Source organism: Taeniopygia guttata, chromosome 3 (genome assembly GCF_048771995.1).
Source record: "Taeniopygia guttata chromosome 3, bTaeGut7.mat, whole genome shotgun sequence".
NCBI classification, from domain to species: Eukaryota; Metazoa; Chordata; class Aves; order Passeriformes; family Estrildidae; genus Taeniopygia; species Taeniopygia guttata.
Genome location: NC_133027.1, coordinates 76218210 through 76237587, shown reverse-complemented (window position 1 = coordinate 76237587; position 19378 = coordinate 76218210). Strand labels below are relative to the sequence as shown.

The 19378-nt window shown below is 37.6% G+C and overlaps 1 protein-coding gene across 50 annotated transcripts in view; it reads right to left on the bottom strand.

The window, feature by feature from the left end:
• The window catches only part of LOC115494396 (uncharacterized), a 432669-nt gene that overhangs the window by 250817 nt on the left and 162474 nt on the right, over nt 1-19378 (bottom strand). For 44 of the 50 annotated variants that reach the window (XR_012054697.1, XR_012054698.1, XM_072926076.1 and 41 more), the window contains one exon: nt 3499-3615. The exons of the other annotated variants lie outside the window; for them this stretch is intronic. The gene's annotated coding sequence lies outside the window, so the exon portion shown is untranslated. The remainder of the gene's footprint in view (nt 1-3498; nt 3616-19378) is intronic. 50 annotated transcript variants of the gene reach the window in all.

Genomic DNA, 19378 nt, shown 5'->3' with positions numbered 1-19378 from the left:
GGACTCACACAAATTATAGGAATCTCCAGAATGACATTGTACATGACAAGAAATTGTAATTTGACTGGAGATGAAGGTCTCAAACCCTTATAAGAATACATATATACTCTTCACACTTCCTTTTCCCCAAACTCATAGGACAACAAAGAATTAACTCATCCGAGTTCAATAATGCTTGAGGTCTTCTTAAAACAAGACACTATGAAGACATGGTATCTCCCTTCTACTCCTCTCTACATAACTGTGATTAGTTGTTTTCCTCTTACCTCAGTTGCTGGGAATAGGATAAACCCTCTTCCAACTGAATAGCAAATGAGACTATGAACCAGTGCACAGTGAAAAAATAACTTCTGCCTGGATCTGGGACCTCAGAGAGAGAGAATCAAGAGCAAAGCCAGACAATAGATGAACTAAAGGAGAATGGATTAATTCACTATAGGCTGTTGTTTGATATAAGCACCACTACAACTTGCCAGCTTCTGAGGTGTCAGCTAGAGGTTGGTAGCACATTACACACAATGCCATATTTCTTTATGTTCAGCTTTAGTGAACAGTTAGCAATATGATGTTCTTGTGTACTTCTGGCATTCCCTTAGCACTTCCAAAATTTGGCATCATCTGTTCTTCACTGAGGTTTTTTTCCCTATAGGTTACTTAAACTTGCCTCTAAGATCTTGCAGATGGATGAAGCTACAAGAACTTCATGACACACATTTTCTGAATGAACATCTCTGCTCTTCCTTACCTCAAGAATCTTGTCTAAAAGGGATTTATGGCACTAGCCCTGGAACACAATTCTCCCTTGCTCCTATTACATGCTTTTCATTATTATATAGTGCTACAGTTCTGCTATAAACATCGCTTTGATTTTGCCAAAGCTTTACTACAAAAGTTCTATTACAGACAGTGAGATAACTTTTGTATAACCTTAGTAGAGGTTCCTCCTTTGAAGGTTTTTTTAAATTAATATTGCACATATGCTTCAATGAGACCTATAATCCTTCCTATATGAAGATTCCCTCTTCATTCCACAAGTGCACACTTCCAGTAATCTGCAATAACAAAGAGCATTTGCAGTTACATACATAATGCATTTTTATTTTAAATGCAACTACAGAACCAGCTGTAGAAAGCTCACTCTATTTAACCTGCATTATTAATGACACAACACAGAAGAGACAGACCAGTGGCACTATTAAAGACAACATTAAAGGCACTAGTAAATTTAAGAAGGTGAAGTTTTCCCATTAAAACTATATTGTAGTGGTGAATGAAAAAAAACTAAGGATAACCTGATGTTCCACTGTGTTTTTCCTAGTCACTGTACTTGTGTTAAGATTGTACAAAACTTTCAAGCTGTCACTATATACATATAATATATATATATATATATATGTATATATTTAAGATCTGATCTAAGACCCAATCTTTTTCTAAATTATGTCTAAATCAGCAGAGGTTACACATCTCTACAGCTGTGTCCTTATGCCATGATAGAAAAGGTGTCTATATAGACTGAGAAACTCACAGGTCAACAAATTAGTTTTTACACCTCTGCTAGTCCCAAAAATTTCAGTCTCTTATTTACATCTAACCAGACATATATGTATTATGCCAAGCTGCTCAATTGTAAGCCCTTCCCTGAACTCTTTAAAGCAAAAATATTGTGCAAAAACCTTCTGTTTCCTGAAAGAAAAGAAACTCTTTTTGAAGAGGAAACACAGCAAACAGAACAGACCCGTGTCGGCCCTGGGGTCAGGTTATCTCAATGAGTAGCTGTAAAGAGTAGAGACTGTTTCTGTACCTTCTTTCCCAGAGCGGCCAACTTCTAAAGAAAACTCCCCACAAAGCAACAGCTTTGTGACTGTTGCATGCATCCCAGCAGGAACACCAATTATTTTCAACACCATTTTTTAAAACACATGCCATGGGAGGAAGCAAGGTGTATGCGTATTACTCCTAAAGATAACATTTCTTTTAGCATTAAGGGAGCTGCGCCAATAGGCTCCGTGTGGAGTACTCAGTGTATCAAGTAGCAGATTAATTGTCAGCTGTACCACACAATTTACTGTAAGTGAAAGCATTGGTATGTAAACTGTATGAATTCATATTGACAAATGACTGATTCTTTGTAGTCCTGCTGAATAGCAAAGGCTGTCATAACAAATTGCTGCCGTTCAGGAGCAGGTATCTAGAAAAAGCTGATGCAGACAACACTTGTGATTGTTGCTCAGCACTTTACACAGTACAAGCAAAACACAATTGTTTTCTTAAAATTCATAGTTCTTCCATCCATCACTAGGAATTCTTTTGTCATACACACGTTCTTTATCATAGGAAATTCAGTAGTATTTAAAAACATCGTCCATTTGTGTCTGCATGTTGTAAAAGGTTGGTTTACGTCTGTACTACTGATGCATAGCTGTGCTGCCTGGGTATGATGCCATATTGCAACCTCTTAGCTCCACAACAACTATGGTTTTTCTGGAGGAAAACTCATCTCTAAAGGATCACATTAAAATTCCTGGATTATGAGAGGAAAAATATGACCTAATATTCATCTCTTCCAAACAAATGTCATATTTCAATTGATGATAGTCTGTAGCATTTATGACATTAAACAAGGATGATATTTCAATCTCCTCTGTCCAGAAGGATGATGATCTAGGTTTGACTTAAATGTTAAAAAGGTTATATCTGTATTCCCTCAATAAAATATAAATATAGTTATTTTACAAAGTTATATTTATCCCCCTTGTTGTCAGTTATAACTGACAAATAATACAGAAAAAATAAATAAAACCCATCTCATTAACTGTGTTCCTATAACATCAAGTTTAATTGTATTAAAGAACAATTCCAATGTTAAGAAGTATGCTGTGTGATTTCTTACCAGTACTCCTGCCTTCCCCATTTCATTGTCTTTATACTGGCTTTAGATTAGACAGTATACGTTGCACATTTGCATCAGCCAGAAAATTCAGTCTCCTGGCTTCAATTTGGCCAAATAAATGTTCTCCTACTTCCTACACCTGCCTGCCTTAAAAAGCCTTCTCCATCCTATCTAGTGTGGTAAGAGAAGGTTAAAATGTAGATTACAAAGGGTCTGATTCAGGCAGAAAATACAGGTGTGTGTTCAGTGTTTGCATCCTTTCAGACACAAAAGGGTGACACAAAGCCTTAGGAGATCAAACCATGGGGTCTGTTCACAGGCAGCCCATCTGGAAATTTTGACTCACTGAGAACTGCTAGCCTGCAGTAAATACAGGTCTCATTTAAAAAGAATATCCATAAATGTGCACATTTACTTACATAAACTTAACTGCACTCCTCATTTGAAGAAAATAAACCATTTCTTGGGGCATTTTCCTAACTAAAATTAGATAAATTAAATCATACTGCTGCCCTTTTCTCTTCTCATATCAGGCACAGAGACAGATCCTTCATGTAAAATATTGCCAACATAGCCTAGTTTATGAACAGTCCATAAAAGCATACCTTGTCTTGGTGTTTGGTCCTATCAACAACTCAGGGGTGTAAGTCTCCCAGGTCTCTCTATTGCTCTTCTCAAGCCCATCAGTAACACTCACATCAGGAACCATCTTCTTCTGCTTCCTTAAATATTTGAGGACAATATAGCTGATAAATTAATCCTTTGCAAAATATATAGAAATAAATTTATGTGCCTCCTCCTACTAAAAAAGGTTCTTAAAATTACAGATCATTTTCTCGCAGAACTTGAAAGTGACATACCAAAGATTTACTGAACTCATACTCACAATTATAAATAAGTTTTGAGAGACTTTTTCCTAATTTTCAATAAAATAAAACTAGATTTTCACTATCAACAAGATACTTTGTACCTTGTCAGCAGATACCTAGTACAATTGATGCATTCAACAGGAATAGAAATCTTTCACACTTGCAATAAATATTTGCTTACTACATGCCAAACCCATGGGGAGGATCACAATGATATAAGATTTGCCTTCCCTTTTAGAGCTCTCTTGTCATTTAATAATGAAAAAAAAAAAAAAAGAATAGGATACAGTTTTAAAAGGTCAATTACTCATAAGTAAATGGTTGATGACAGTCCACAGAAAGAGCCTAGAAACACCCCATAGGCTGAAATATGCTTTGTTAAGTTTTTGAGTGCTTCCGTGCAAAAAACTGTGATCAAAATACATTCTGATTATTTATAAGCAGCAAGAATTAAATTGGACAATTATGTAGTCAATAATAATTAAATCACTTGTTAATTGGTGTTTTTTTTGATATTCTGTGTTCTTCAAATATGTGCTAATGTGTGCGTATGGCAAGGTTGTAACATCATAAAGCAAACATGAACATAGCTGTGACAACTAAGTGTTTAGAACCCAGATAAGAGAATAATCATGTTTTAAAGATGTTATTTTACTTTTTCTTCAGCTCAGTTTATGATCCTTTTCATTCCATTGCCTATACATGCACAATCTTCCTTGTAGCATCATCAGAGCTATTTTGTTAGGTCTTCTTCACATATTTGGATTATTTTTAAGGGCAATGTCAATCTCAAAAATGTCTTGAATTACAATTGTTTGATTTGAGAATATGTAGAGTGTCTATTTAACATATGCTTATTTTTAAAAGTCCATATATTCTCCTTGAACACTACTTCTAACACAGCTTTTGTCTGTCAATGTGCATGCTTGTAACACTAAATATTTTCTGCAGTAAGTCAGACAACACCACAACCTACTATTTCTACTATTTTCATATCAAAGTAGCAGAAATTAGCCCTTTTAAATTAAATGGGGTTTTTTTGAGTAATGAAAAAAAAAAAAAAAGTTTTGACTCTTTTTGGCCCATCTGTAGCAGAATAATGAGTTTAATACAGCCACCAAGTATTGGCTCCCTGGATTTTCACCAGTTCTGCTTCATATGATTAACTCATTCAACAGGTCTTCATTTTTTCCTTCCTATAACACCACAACTACACACCCACTGAACACTTTTTCCATACCTACCACACATAATATTTCTCCTAGCTTCTACCTATCCAGATGGGAATTTCTATATTCAAGTGCAATTTAATTTCTTCTTCCAGCCAGTCCTCACTTTTGAGTACGCTGTCACTGCAATATCATAGAATCATAGAATTATAGAATGGCCTGGGTTGGAAGAGACCTTAAAGATCATCTAATTCCAACCTCCCTGTCATGGACAGGGACACTTTCCTCTAGACCAAGCTGCTCAGAACTCCATCCAGCCTGAATACTTCCAGGGATGGAGCATCCACATCGTCTCTATCACATCATTTCAGACATCAGGCCTTTACATTCTTCTAGATAAAAGAAGAAGTATTTCCCTGATCTGTCTGGTGACAGTAGGAATATTTGGCTCCTTTTTGAAATACCAAGATGCAAGCCATTCCCTAAGTGTTGCTGTCTTATCGAGAAGAAGGTAAGTCGTCAGCCCTTTAAAAAGAAGGTGTTTATACACAGGTGTAAGATATATTTCCCCTGCATACTGAAATTCCTAGTAATGATGCTCTGGTCAGCCTGTAGCCATGTCAATCCCCTAGGTCCTTACCCCAGCCATTTCCATCTCTGGCCTTACAAACATTCCCAGTTACCCTAGTACTAAAAAAGATATATCTAAATGTCTTCAAAAAATATTAGGGTGACATTGTTTTATAGTAATGCTGGGTAAACAGCAAAAGTCTCTGAAATGATTTTGAGGAGGTGGGTTTCTTTTGGGAAGACATCACACAGAGGTCTTAGGGACATGAGAGACCTTGAAACCTGCCTCTCCCCTGTCCAATTCAAGGGCCAGCTGGATGGTTCTCTCCAACCAGGATGCTCAGCAAATTCTGAGATCATTTCTTCCCAGAACAATTGTTGCCAATATCGGTATCTTTCTAAAATAAGTCAATTTTTAATAAATATCTATTTTCTAAACTAGAAGAATTTCACCAAAAATCTTCCCTCTGCAACTGTGGTAACCTCATTCCATTACTGTCAATGTTCATTGTCTGGTTCCCTTAGTCTGACACCCACCAGATAATTTTATTTTAAAGCACTCAAAACCATATCATTATATTTTGAATTGGATTTCATTATTAACCCTACCACATATGCAGAGATTTCTAGAATTTAAATATTTTCTAAATAAAGGATACTGTCTGGAGGCTTATTTCTCTCAAGCGATGCTAACACTAGAAAATAAATAAATATACAACTACAACAACATTAAGGGAAAGGAAAGAAATATTTAAAGATTTATTCAGAAAAGATTAAAATTATTTGGGCTGCAGGATCTCAATATGAAAAACATTTATTCACAGAAATATGCATATTTTCTTTCCCATATTCAGAAAAGTAGCACAATTTTCAAGAGGCATACAGCATCTGACTTTCAATACCTACAGCCTCTTTTGCTTAAGAACAAAATCAAAGCTACTCAGAGCCCTGGGTCACATCGCCATTTAGCCATTTCACATGCAACTTTTGAAGGAAAAAAAAAAAAAAAGGATTGCATGGGTCTAATCCAAACCCTTTTGAAGTAATTTTTTGAGGTTCAATGAACTTCAAATGAGGGGTTTCATTTTTGTGCCAGTTCACAACACTCAAATTATACAGGTAAAAACCACATTTTTTTGTTATCAAAACCTATCTTTTCCCACCAAATATTCCCAAGCATAAGTATTAAATACTTATATTTTGTATAAAATACCAAAGTTGAAATAGAACTGAAAAAAAATTGCTAAAAACATATGAATTACAAAACCCATTTTAGGTGATTTATCCTTTCTGTGACTGGTGCCACTGTAAAGCCCCATTTTCTGAAGGTCCAATAGATTTAAGGAAAAAGCTTCACAATTTATGATAAGGATGAGATATTCAAAAGTTGAAGCAGAGAAGTCCTTTGCTAAGCAAAGACTCCTTTGCTTCAGGACCCCCAAAGACTTTATTGCCACCAGTGATTCACTGTATGACAGGGAGCAATCAACATCTCTGCTTCAGACCCCTTCCTTGGTGAAACAAACTGCAATACATTACCTGTGCTGGGAATTTGAGAAGGTGGGAGCAGCAGCTTAGTTGTTTTTTCAAATAGTAAAAATATGCCTGGTCTCTAAATTTAGAGTTCTTTTTTCCCCCTCCCATAAATTAAAGTATTTCTAGATTTAAAAAAAATATATTAAAAAATTTAAAGTGTTGTCAGAAAAGGCTTCAAGATGCTTAAGAAAGATGGAAAGAATGCAAAGGTCTTCTCTGTGGTGCTCAGAAGACCAGGACAGTGGACCTGAGTAAGAAAGGACATACAGGATGCTGTCATATCTACTTCACAGCTCTGAGCAGAGAAGTTTGAAGCTTTCAGGGTGACAGACACAACTAATATTTCATGCCAAGTTTGTGCAGTACTTTAAGATCCACACTTGGAAAGGGGAGGTGTGCATGCACAACATTTGCACTAAAAGTACCCAAGGCATCTCAGCTGCCCTGTCTTGATAATTCCAGGTCCCTTTAGCTTTAGATTTACGTAGTGTTCAGTTACTATGGAAACTAATTTTATTTCTTTTTTTTTCTAAATACTTCTGTCAATAAGAACACACAGTATATTGCATGTCTCAGCTGCCAGAATGACTTATGCCCTCTTTACTTCGACATTAATATGTGTATTTATGCAGAAATGGACAGGTTGGTGATTTCTTATATGACTGACTGTGCTCCTTTTGGCATAAAATTATTTTATGAATAGTCAAGTGAGAACAGCCCACTTACTTTAACAATAATAAATTAGTATGTCTGATTCAGCGAGGAAGTAAGAGGAGGGGAAAGGAGAGCAAGAATTAAAATTTTGTGCTGTTCTGCTGAAATTCAAGCCAAACAATCTCCACACATCCATGCATATAAAAAGGAGGCTCTGGAGAAGTAGAAGTTCTATAGAAAAGAAAATTTTAAGACCCGACTGGCCTTTGGTTATGTAAGGAAATGAAGATTGAGCAGCTGCAGTGACATTTCGTTTCTGGATACCAGAGGACTGTAGTGACTCACTCCTCATTGCTATGCCAGCGTACCTCTTCTACACAAGTTTTGATTAAGGTTAAAAACAAATGAAAAGGTAATGTATTTCAACTTGCATCAGTGTGTCACTGACAAGTAGCATGAGTAAGTGACCTGTCACAGTGGTCCAAGCCAAAGCATTCTCATTTGGATAGCTCAAGAGCAAGTATTTCTCATGTGAAATTCAGAAAGGCCATGCTATATAGAAATGAAATTCGGTTTTACTCTTGCACTGCGAAAGTCCATAGAGCCTACATTCACAGCTATTCATGTCATATAAAATAATGCCTGAATTACCGTGCACAATGAAATATAAAAGGCAAAAATAAAAAACTAATACAGTTTATGATGAATTAAGTTTGGAGATAAAAACAGGATAATCAGTACCTGCCTCAGGTAATGATAAAATTTGATCAAGAAAGAATAGGTCTGTATGTATGCATGGTATTAGTCAGAGCTCAAAGAGAAATATTAGTCAGAAAGTAAAACTTCCTTAGCAAAGTATGTAAGGCACAGAAAAGCTGTGCAGGACTAGCCAGAACATTTTGTGCTAAGCTTCAAGTCCTGCAGTTAGCACCTTTTCAGGTAACACCTCATGTTAATTCTTGTTCAGGACCAGTACCCTCACACACAGGCAACACTAGTCCTTCAAAAGACATTTTGGGCTTTTCTCAAACTCCCACCCACACCACTCTGAAGTGACCAGGCAGGTGCAAAACCTCTCAGGTGCAAAACCTCTCACCCAACTCGTAAGGAAAGCTCAACTAAATATCATCTGTGCAACAAAATCTCTTACCCATGCCCTGGACTCTGTCCCAGAAGATACTTCCATGAGCTTTTGGTCTCTCTTATCCCGAGCCCAGGCTTTTGCCTTGGAAAGGCAGGGATTATCCCATTCTCAGTGGAAGTCACGGCAAGCCACATCTGTTAAGTGAAAGAACACTGGCCCTAGAGGGAAAGACACCTCCCTGCACACAGTCACACTTAAATAAATGCAGCATCTGTGAGAGACAGATCACAGACCAAACAAGAAAATACAGCATCAGTTCCTTTCTATGCAGTAATTCCACATCCATCAGCTAGGGGACATTAGTGGTTGACCTTATATTTGGGTAGGGCTGGAGATTTTTCATACAGGCTGTTCCAGAAGTGGGACATTGCATCTGTTTTTCTCTTTAGCAGTACAAAATCACAAAATAACAGTAGAATTCAGAGTATTGTCAGTGTTCTAACCTCTTTGTGACAGTTAAAAACAGTGTTCCTTTTATTGCTTTTCATATACTTCCAAGTCCTGATCTAGAAGGTTATCGTCAGCCACAGGAGTTGCCATGCTTATTAAATCTGTCACTGTCTTCTAATGAATGAACTTGTAATGCTGGGTCTTACAACACAGCTATCTTGAAACACAAGTAGATGTAAATACTTCTTTTTTTTTTTTTTTCCCACATAGGCCTTTATACAGTTTTTATCTATCTACCATGTACAGTAAATAACTGGTTGTTTGCAAGAACTAGATTTGAACTAGCTGTGTATGAAAGCCAAAGATGCCATTTTTGTATCATTAATCTTACGAGCCATCTGACTCAATCTCATTAGAATGGAACCTCTTAACAGAACAGCTCTTCCCTGCAAGGTAAAACCTGTTTAGTAAAATCACTGTACTTCAGAAAGGTTCACTTAATTACCTAAGTGCTCCTAGTACAAACATGTCCAATAGCTCAAATTCTATTCTCAGCTTTGCAGTGATAAATAAGCCCCCAGTGACTTCTGTGGCTGTCTATAGTTGAATTTGGCTAATCATATAAATTTTCACTCTTCTGCACATATAGTATACCTTGAAGAGGCAAATGGAAGTCAGCTGAAAAATGGGTAGGATTTACTTTCCCATTCCAAAATCAGCTTGTTGGCTGCAGTTTGTACAATGAGATGACATGAAACAAATGGAGAAGGGCTGAAAATCCATTGTACTTAAGAGTGCACAAATAGGCACTGAAGTGCCAGTTCTGTAAAGAGTGGGGCTATTTATGTTCTTTCCTATACATCAACAATATTGCATTTTGACTTTTGTTAGGTTAGCCTAACACACCTCAAGCTATAATCCCAGACATGAGAAAAGGAAGTTGGAACATTCTTAACCACGTGGGTCCTCCTGAACAAATCCACAATTAATGCATCCACAGTGATAACTAATTTCCTGTAAACATATCCCCAAATCACCATATTGTCCATCTGTTTCTTTTCTACCTTGTTGCATATTTGATAGATTTACAGATGGAGAAAAGAAATAAAGTCTCATTTCTTCCCAAACAGTCCAACACAGTGCAGAGCAGAAAAATACATGTTTGGAGGCAAGAATCTTAAAACTGTGTTCCACATGAAACTGAGTCTACAAAAATTGAAAGCAACCCAAACTCATCCCTTCTATAGGCATTGCTGTCCAGGGTGCAATTTCCATTTCACTGACTGGCAGCACTTTTCCTTACATACAGCCAAGGAACCATAGTGAGGAAACACTCCTACAAATGGGGAAGAGGGAGGAAGGCAGAAAATTGAAGGCAAGGATGAAGAGAAAAATTCAAAAACAAGTTTCTTGCTACCGGAAGGGCCAAGAACAGATAAAAGTACTGGTTTTCTCTCACATGTGTGAAAATGGATCTAGTGGTTGTGGGTGTATTTCCAAGTGTGTCACAGAAAACTGTGGTTTCTGGTATAAGGCAGAATGACTGTTTGATGAACAGCTGCTACACGATCACTTGTAATTGCAGTGAGCTACCATCAGTGAGTTACAGTCCTCAGTACTATGATCCACAAATGCTCAGCTCACCTTGAACTCTCATTCCTAATTCCTACTTCACCTCTCCTAGGGGAAGCATTTCTTCTCTTGCATTTATCAGAGCTAGCATTTAAGGTTCCATACTAAAACGCATAAAAGAAAAGTCACTGTTCAGCAATTGTGTCACAGCTTGGAGGGGTGCCACACAGCTTAAACAACCTGACAAGTAATGCTGCACAGACTGCAGACACTTTCTGATACATATACACAAAGAAACACACTGTACCCCCCCCCCCACACACACACACTCTATGAAATCTGTATTTATATATTCACATACTTTCTCAGTCATTTGGCATTTCAGTAATCTGTTGGCATTTACCTTGCCTTGTCAGGAAGCACATTGCAGCCTGCTGGTTCAGGAGCAATCAGTCACAGGGATGCTCAGTGTCTGCTCCCCTGATGCACTGGATACGTGTTCTCAGACATGACTCAACCATTTAGGTAATTGAGATGACACACAGCACAATTATATGTAACCCAGTCATTCAGCATCTATCCTAACAATCTGCATGCTGTAACAAAGTTTTTTAATCCTAAAACATTTCCCATAAATAAGCAGAGAAGTGTTTTAACTGAAGCAATTCTTACTACAAACATAAATTCCCTGTCTGCTCCCAATACAAACTCTTTCATCCTTTTTCTTCCCTTCACCTCAGATCCATCTCCACCACCATCCAGTTTAGGTGCATCTCAGCCTGGCTTATGTGCTTTTTCTCCTCTATAAAACATCCTCTTCCTAGGAAGGATAGGGCAGAAAAGGCCATATTGTCTGGCCATATATTCTGAGTTTCTGTCTGACACCTGCTGTGTCTTTCTGGCACCACACATGAAAATTAAGGCCAGAGCAAGGAAAAGGAGTATCTCAATACATGGATCATGATAGAAAGTCAGTTTGCCCACTCCACCATAACCTCATGCTGATGTCTGACCAAGGTCCAGCAGATCCCTAACTTGGAGCTCTCTAGAATCTAGCATCTCAACTCCTAAGGCATTTGGATGAATCTGAATACTTCCATGTAGGATTATCTACAAAACAGACCTTTCATGGCCTCATGTCTTTACTCACAGCACCATACAGTCTGGCACAAACTGTTAAAGACATGCAGATCCCCTTTCAAGCCAGTACTGGAGTAGGATACTCTTCATACAGAAGCAGACCTTATCTTCATCCTTTGTATTGGATGCAAGATGCTAATTCTTCTTCAGTGTTTCAATAATTTTTGGATGGGATTAATTCTTAGAGATGGAAGAGAGGGATGAAAAAGAAATATTATTACTGTTTGTATCTGTTCCAAGATCTCTCTTCTCCTCCACCTTTGTCCTACCTCTACTCTATTCTTCCTTTCCTTTGTCAAGAGTAAACCAAAACCATCTTTTGGTCCTGCTGGTGTGCTGGGATCCAGAAATCCAGAAGAAGGATAAAAAGAGATATATCAAGTGCCATAAAGTCATTAAAGAGACTAAAGCTGAGTATGTGAGATTTCCAGCTCTGTGTGAGCAGCCAGTACAGGTGAGTATGGGAGATGAACAAGACCTGGTGAGCCTTCAGTCACAAGCAAGTACCCCCTGTGATGAACAGGAGATGGCCTTTGTCCAAGTGCTCCAGAAGGGCCTAAAATATTTATCTGAAACATATGCTTGAAGCATTGTCACCACAGTAGTCCCCAGTGGTGACCCAAAAGAGAAATATAAACACATCAAAAGTCAACAGGGTATAGCTAGCTTGAGGCAAACCTAACACTATGAACCAGCTTTGTTGGCATGTTCTAATATTCTTCTCTTACTCACAGTCTTTCCAAGAGCTTGTGGCATGTCAGGCTGCTGACAGATGATGTGTTCTCTTCCCACCGAGTTGCCTTAGAAAACTGAGTGGGTGATCTCCAGAGGCAAACTAGTTTGTTCTGTCCAACCCAGGGTAACCCAGGTCCTTTTATAACTCTCAGAAAAGAAGAACCTACTGGCTCAAAACTGAGGCAACAGTTCATGCAGTAACAGGTAGAAAAAGAGAGGAGGCTACAAGAGAAAGAGCTCAGAGAGTTTAGCACAAAAAAATTGTAACAACTGTAGCACTGAATTCCCCAGCTGGAAGTGATACTGCTGTGAGACATTGCTTTAATGTGCATCCTTCATCTCTGTGACATTGCTGACTTCATGTTTATAAATTAATAAGGAAGCTGGCACAGAAAATGGTTCACCTATGGGCTAGACACAGGTAAAACCCAGAAACTAAAATTTAAGTTACAGTAAAATTAGGTGTTATAAATTATGCAGAAGAGTATAAGTTTCAAGGCTCTCACACGGATATTTTTGCTCACTTAGAAAAATAAATATAGTCAGTACAAACCAGGAATTTATTAACAATCTAAATCTGCAATATATAGGATGAAAAATCAACAAAATATTAGCTATGCATAAATAACAATCTAATTTATGGTTTTTAATCTGGAAGTTTATGGTAATTTGAAAAACATAAAAAGATATAGGGTGGTGTTAATAAATCTTATCTCAGCAGCTGAGATGTCTTTAGTTTTGTGAGGTTTTTCTGTCATAAAAAAGAAAAAAAAAAAAGCTCAAATTAACTTAAATACTTAAATGCTTAAGGTGGCACTGCTGTTTCACAAAATTGAATATTTTGACATTAATCAGCTAAGGTAGGATTAATCTCACCTACCTTTATAGTCTCAATGTTTACAACTAAGGTATTCATGGAGAAATATAGGTGCTTTTAAGACTCAGGTCTGATAAAATATAGACTTTTGCTTTACGATGGGAGAAATCATGTACTAAAAATACCTATTTTTCTCCACTGACTACAGAAGGAGTCTAGGATGTCTGATTTGGATGCAAATACCTCCAAAATAAAAATCTGAATTAATCATATCTCTACTGAGCTCCAAAGAAATTAATATAATTGTAGAAAAATAGCTTGGAATTTTTTGTTCTACTTTTTTCCTGTTTCCTATGAGAAACCACACTCCCTCTCCAATTTAGTCCCTCTTCCTTCTTTTATCTGTGTTGTGAAATTCCTTGTGGTCCTTTGAACTACACATGTTTTCTTGGTCTTTTCAAAACAGGTATAATCTTATGAAAGACAATTAATATATTTAGGGCAAACTATATAAAATGAATAACACCTGTTAGCTCTGTTATCCAAGAAAGATTACCAGGAAGCAATCAACCTAAGTCACAGATATTGTAAGATTGTCAAATGTTCTGGATCAAAATATCTAGGCATCTAAATTAAGGAAGAGAACATTGGAATGTTTGTACTGGACTGCACTTGCATTGCATTATCAGCTCTGAAATTAACACAGCCCTCACTGGTGATATTATCATGAGATAAGGTGACCAGCTCATTCAAACGTAAGGAGAACTAGAAGTCAAGACACTGTTGTCATCTGTCCAATTACACATATTAGGGAAATTACCCACATCTTGGAAAAGAGATGATTAAGAGATAAGATCAAATGGTCTTCTTTGAAATATTTCTAGACTGAGGGGCAAAAAATGGTAGAAAATTGTTGAGAAGATTGCTTGGTACCAATGAAACAGAGGGTCTGGATTTCATGGCTGCATTCATGAAAGAAAATGTGATACTGAAGAAGATACCTGTATAACATTGGTGAGGTAAACAATTTGCTCGTTAGAAACTATCTAAACTTTGTGAAAAGGTCTGAAAACTAGACATGCAAGGAAAGATATTCAGAAAACAATTCATACTATTAAATCCAGCATAATATACTTTGAAGTAATGTGACAAAGATAATGAAAATAATAAAAGTTTATCTTATTTTATACCATCAGTAGAAATTCAGGTGGTAAACAAAAATAATTGAAAACTGTTGTTGTTCAAAGTAATTGGCATTACTGAAACCTGGTGGTACTCATTTCTTATCTAGAATTATTAAATCATAGCTTATAACCTGCTTGGGAAAGGCTGTGTAAGGAAAAGAGGTTGGGGTTTTGCTCATTTTAGAAGGCAATTACTTGCTTTCGAATTATTGATAACTTAAAACGGCAGGACTTTGCACATGCACGGATCAATGAGCAGGTTCTGATGAAGGTTTGTTGCAGATCATCTGACCAAACTACAGAATGGGATGAACTCATCCTGACTTATTAGTGATGTGGAACAAGTGGTGTGTTTTTGGAGGCTTCAGCTCAGTGAACGCATGATGCACGTTTCAATCAGCTTACAGGAAATCATCAGTAGAGTTTCTGATACAACACTTTTCTCTATCCTAAAACCAAACCATGCTCTACCCAATGGGAGGCAACTATTATATAACAAAGCAGATGACTGAATCATTAGAATGATAGTTGGCTGTTAACTAATGATCAATAGTAGCAATCCAACTGTGCTCAATGTGTGCCAGGAGAGGCCAGTTTCAAAGGGCTCTGTAGATAGGCAGATAGATAAGCAGTACTTCAAAAGCAGTAATTTCCAAAACCAAGAAAAATTACAAACAAAACTGGAAGGGAGCTCCAACAACACAAGTAAGAATCTAAGCATCTAAAAAATAATTAGTTAAAATCTTCACTTCCACAGTACAGGAAATTACCAAAAACTTGGGACATTATATGTATGAGAGGATGCCTAGCAAAAAAACAGCAAGTGACAACATGTGTAAGCAAACAACAGTTAGGATAATTCAAGCTAGCAATCCTGGAAAGTAGGGAAGGAAGACTTAAAGAGGCAGTATTGAACCCAGGCCTATCAACACTGCTGTAATAAGAAGTTTTTGTGCTGGGTTATGGGACTAAGGATCACCTCTGTGAGCTCAGAGAAGCAATGGTGAGGGCACTCAATGCAAAGCTGAAGACCTTGAAGCCCCCTGTCCTGTCTGCTCCTGAGGCTGTCCCAGGAGAAGTGCCAACCCACAAACCCTAAGACAAACAGACAGGAAGGGCCCTTGGGGTCACCCCAAAAGCTAATGGGCCTGCAGAGGCATGGGTCAATGGTGGGGTTCTCAGGAGGACCATTTGGGGATGCACCTGCCTGTTCATACGTTTGTGTGCAGCAAGGGATGATCAGGGGACACTACTGACTGTGACAGGACAGGCTCAGTGTCATATCCTGGCTGCTGGAGGGATCCACTTTGTACTTGCATCTGTACATGTGTACATTTTTGTCCAGTAAGGGGCTTTCATCCAAACCAGCCAGAGGAGAAAAGGATGTGCTCCCTCAGGGAATATGTACTCAGCATCTCCCAGTTGGCCCCATGGACCTGGAGCTGTGGCAGTATTGCCCCTGTCGAGGAAATGGATTTGCCACCTCCTTGCAGCCTGTGCTTGCTGAAAACAAAGAGAAGCATTCACAGATATGTCGTAATATTTCCTAGGTAAAAATAGAAGCACTGACCATTAGAAATCTGGAATGTTCTAAATATGCCTGTTCTGCATTTGTAAAGAATACTGTGAAAGATATTGGTGACCAAAAGGAGTACTAAACACTATATGCTAAAAAACCTCAAAAGTAAGAACAAACAAAAACCCCCAAAACAACCACTACATCAAAAAGAAAACAATATATAAATTTCCTTTGTATTCTTTTAATCCTGACGAAATACGAGCAAGACTCATCAAAATGAACATCTATTCCCTATGTTTGGGATTTTTTTATTGTTGGATGGGGTTGTAAGGCCTTTGTTTTTTACTAAAGCAAAACAATTTTTTGAGTGCTTCCAACATCACAAAGTTGGAAGAACATTATTTATCAGGGTTCAAACAGAAAACCATTCAGCAGTGGCTTAGTATATCAGCTAGCCGGGCATCAACCTCAAGAAAATTACAGAAAAAATGAAAAAGGGACCCTCTGATAAAGTATTAAGATAGAGAAATAAAGACTTAATGACAACAAAAATCACACCAAGGAAACCTTATTTCCTCCTTTGAGGGGATTTTGTTTCATCACTAAATGTAGCTTCAGAGACCAAGTGCAATTTTCTCAGCATTTGCTGTAGCATTGTGGAATTTTCTGATTAAAATTGACATTGTAGAATATGGCACACTTCAGATGGGATAAGAGCTAGGCTGGGCCAAGAAGTATTTGTCAGATGATGAACATTTGCCGATGGGAGTTTTTTCAAAGGTGTCTATGTCTAGCAATAAGCCTGATCCTATTCCACTTTTTCATTAATTAATAAATTGGAATAAATATTTAAAAATTGATTGAATCTTTACCTTAGACAAAGACTGGTGGGAAGCAATCACTAGAAGACTCGGACTTACTCAAACAAAATGTGTTTAAATACATTCAAGCACAACATAACATAGCTGAAAGGAAGAGTGTGTGTGCCATCCATGGAGTAGGAAAGATGTACCTCCAAAGAAGCTTTTTCACTGACAGCTGACAAGAAATTCAGAACGTATTCCTTGGGCAGTTTTGTAGGAAAATGGGCTATTACAATCTCTGGACATGTAAGCAGCAGAACGAGGAGGGGTATTGGTATGCTGCCCATAGTTTAAGGGGCCAAATTTTGAGAAGGACATTAGAAAACAGAAGAAGGTGAAGTAAAAGGTCATAAAAATTGACTTTGAGAGCTGAAGAAAATGTGTTAAAGTGAAAAAATGTAACAGCTCAAGTAATTCAGCTTTTGAGAGGGCAGGCTGAGAGCGACATGATTGCAGTCTAAATACTTTCAAAGGGAAAAAATAGAAAGCGCTAAAGGGTTCTTTAACAAAGACAGATATAGAAAGAACCATAGCTAGAAATGAAGCCAAATATGAAATCATGCACCAATTTGTAATTGCATAAGTGATTAGCCATAGGGAAAAAAAAATATAAAGTCCATCTTCATCTCTTGATGTCTTTAGATCATGAGTAGATGCCTTTGTGAAACACATTGCTCCGACAGAGAGGTTATTTTTTAAATCAACGTGTTCAGCTAATAGCCAGCCTGGGAATTAGATCCATAGGAATTTTCTATTTTGCCTGCAGCTCTTTTCTTCAAAAAGGCCATCTCTCTGACTTGGGCAGCACTCTTCCCATCCATAGTCTTGCTCCTCTGTTTCTCCAGTGGCAGATGCCCAGCTCTGCTTTTTTTGGGCTGGAAGGATATTTCTGCCATCTGCTGCTGTTTCCCATGGCAGGGGATACCAATTGATCAACCACTGTGCTGGGGCAGCAGAGATCCTGTGGGACTGTGGAGGGGAGAAGAGGCTGGAAACCCATTCTAGCCCTATGGCTACTAAGATCAGACCTCGTTGCTTTTCCTCAAGTAAGTTACTGAACTTTGAATAATGAGAAGTACAGAAAGCCACTCATTTTGGCAAGGTACAAAGTAAGTCAACTAGCATAAGTGTTATAGCTCATACTTAAATTTAGACATCAAATCAAGCCTGATAAAGAAGCCTTCCTAATACAGGAAAGATAGACACAACCTTTATTAAAAAAAAAAAAATAAAATCCAAGTATCTTTGAAAGGTTTTTGGAAAGAGATTTGTCCACCTAAGTCAGATGGCTACAGCTAGGCAGAGGATACCCACCTCTGGAGAGAAACCTCCACTGGTCTCTTTTGAGTAAGCATAGTGTTTAGACCTGAATATTAGCAAGGTGATAAATCAAGTACTCTATAATGTATAGGAACAAATTAGATCCAGCTCAGACACATGAAATCTCCTTTGCAGGTTGGACCATCCACAAATTCTTCTGCCTTTAAAACCTAAGATTTCAAATAGCATTCAGATGTAGCAAGGCTTCAAGGGAGAAGTACTGTATTTTCCTAAACCAAGTGATGTATCATAGCTGTATATCACCACTAATACTACTACTGAAAGGAATAAGAGCAGAGGCAGAAATGCAACTTGTGAACAGAGAAATACAGTGTTTGATCACAAAGATATCTGACATGCTCTGGTAAAGTGGGAAAAAAAACCCCTAGACTTTCAAAACTTTAGAAAAGTGCTTGAGCATTTTAAGGAATTTTGGTTTAAATACTCATATTTCCTTAATCTTAAGCAAACTAGACAAAAGAAACTGGGACATAACCTATCAGTGTCTGATTCCCAGTTTCTTATTGCAGGCACAAGAGCAGAGAAGGGTATATGCTCCCTCCAGAATCCCACCACAACTCCTCCTTCCCTGGAACACCACCAGCAACATGGGCAGGGAGTGCTGTTGCTTGAATGGTGTATATATTCCAACCCCAGTTTTACCTTATAATAAATTATTTCCCATGAAATGTTCCTGGAACTTACTAAGACATTGAGAATTATTCATTGATCAAACCATCCTAAAAGTTGTCCAAAAATTTTTTCTTGAGAGAGACGTCAGTCTGTACATTTGAGTTATAATCTGCATTTGTTCTGGCTTGGGTTTGAGGTTTTTGACATGCTGAGGTAAGTAGTGGGAGGAAGAAAAAGACTGACCTGGTGATTTAGGTTTCACTTTGGGGAGAGTCATTAGAGATATATGTTTTTCAGTTTTTGAAGTATGTTTTCAATAACAAAATACTATCAAATTCAGGCATGATTATACTTCCTCCATTAATTAGTA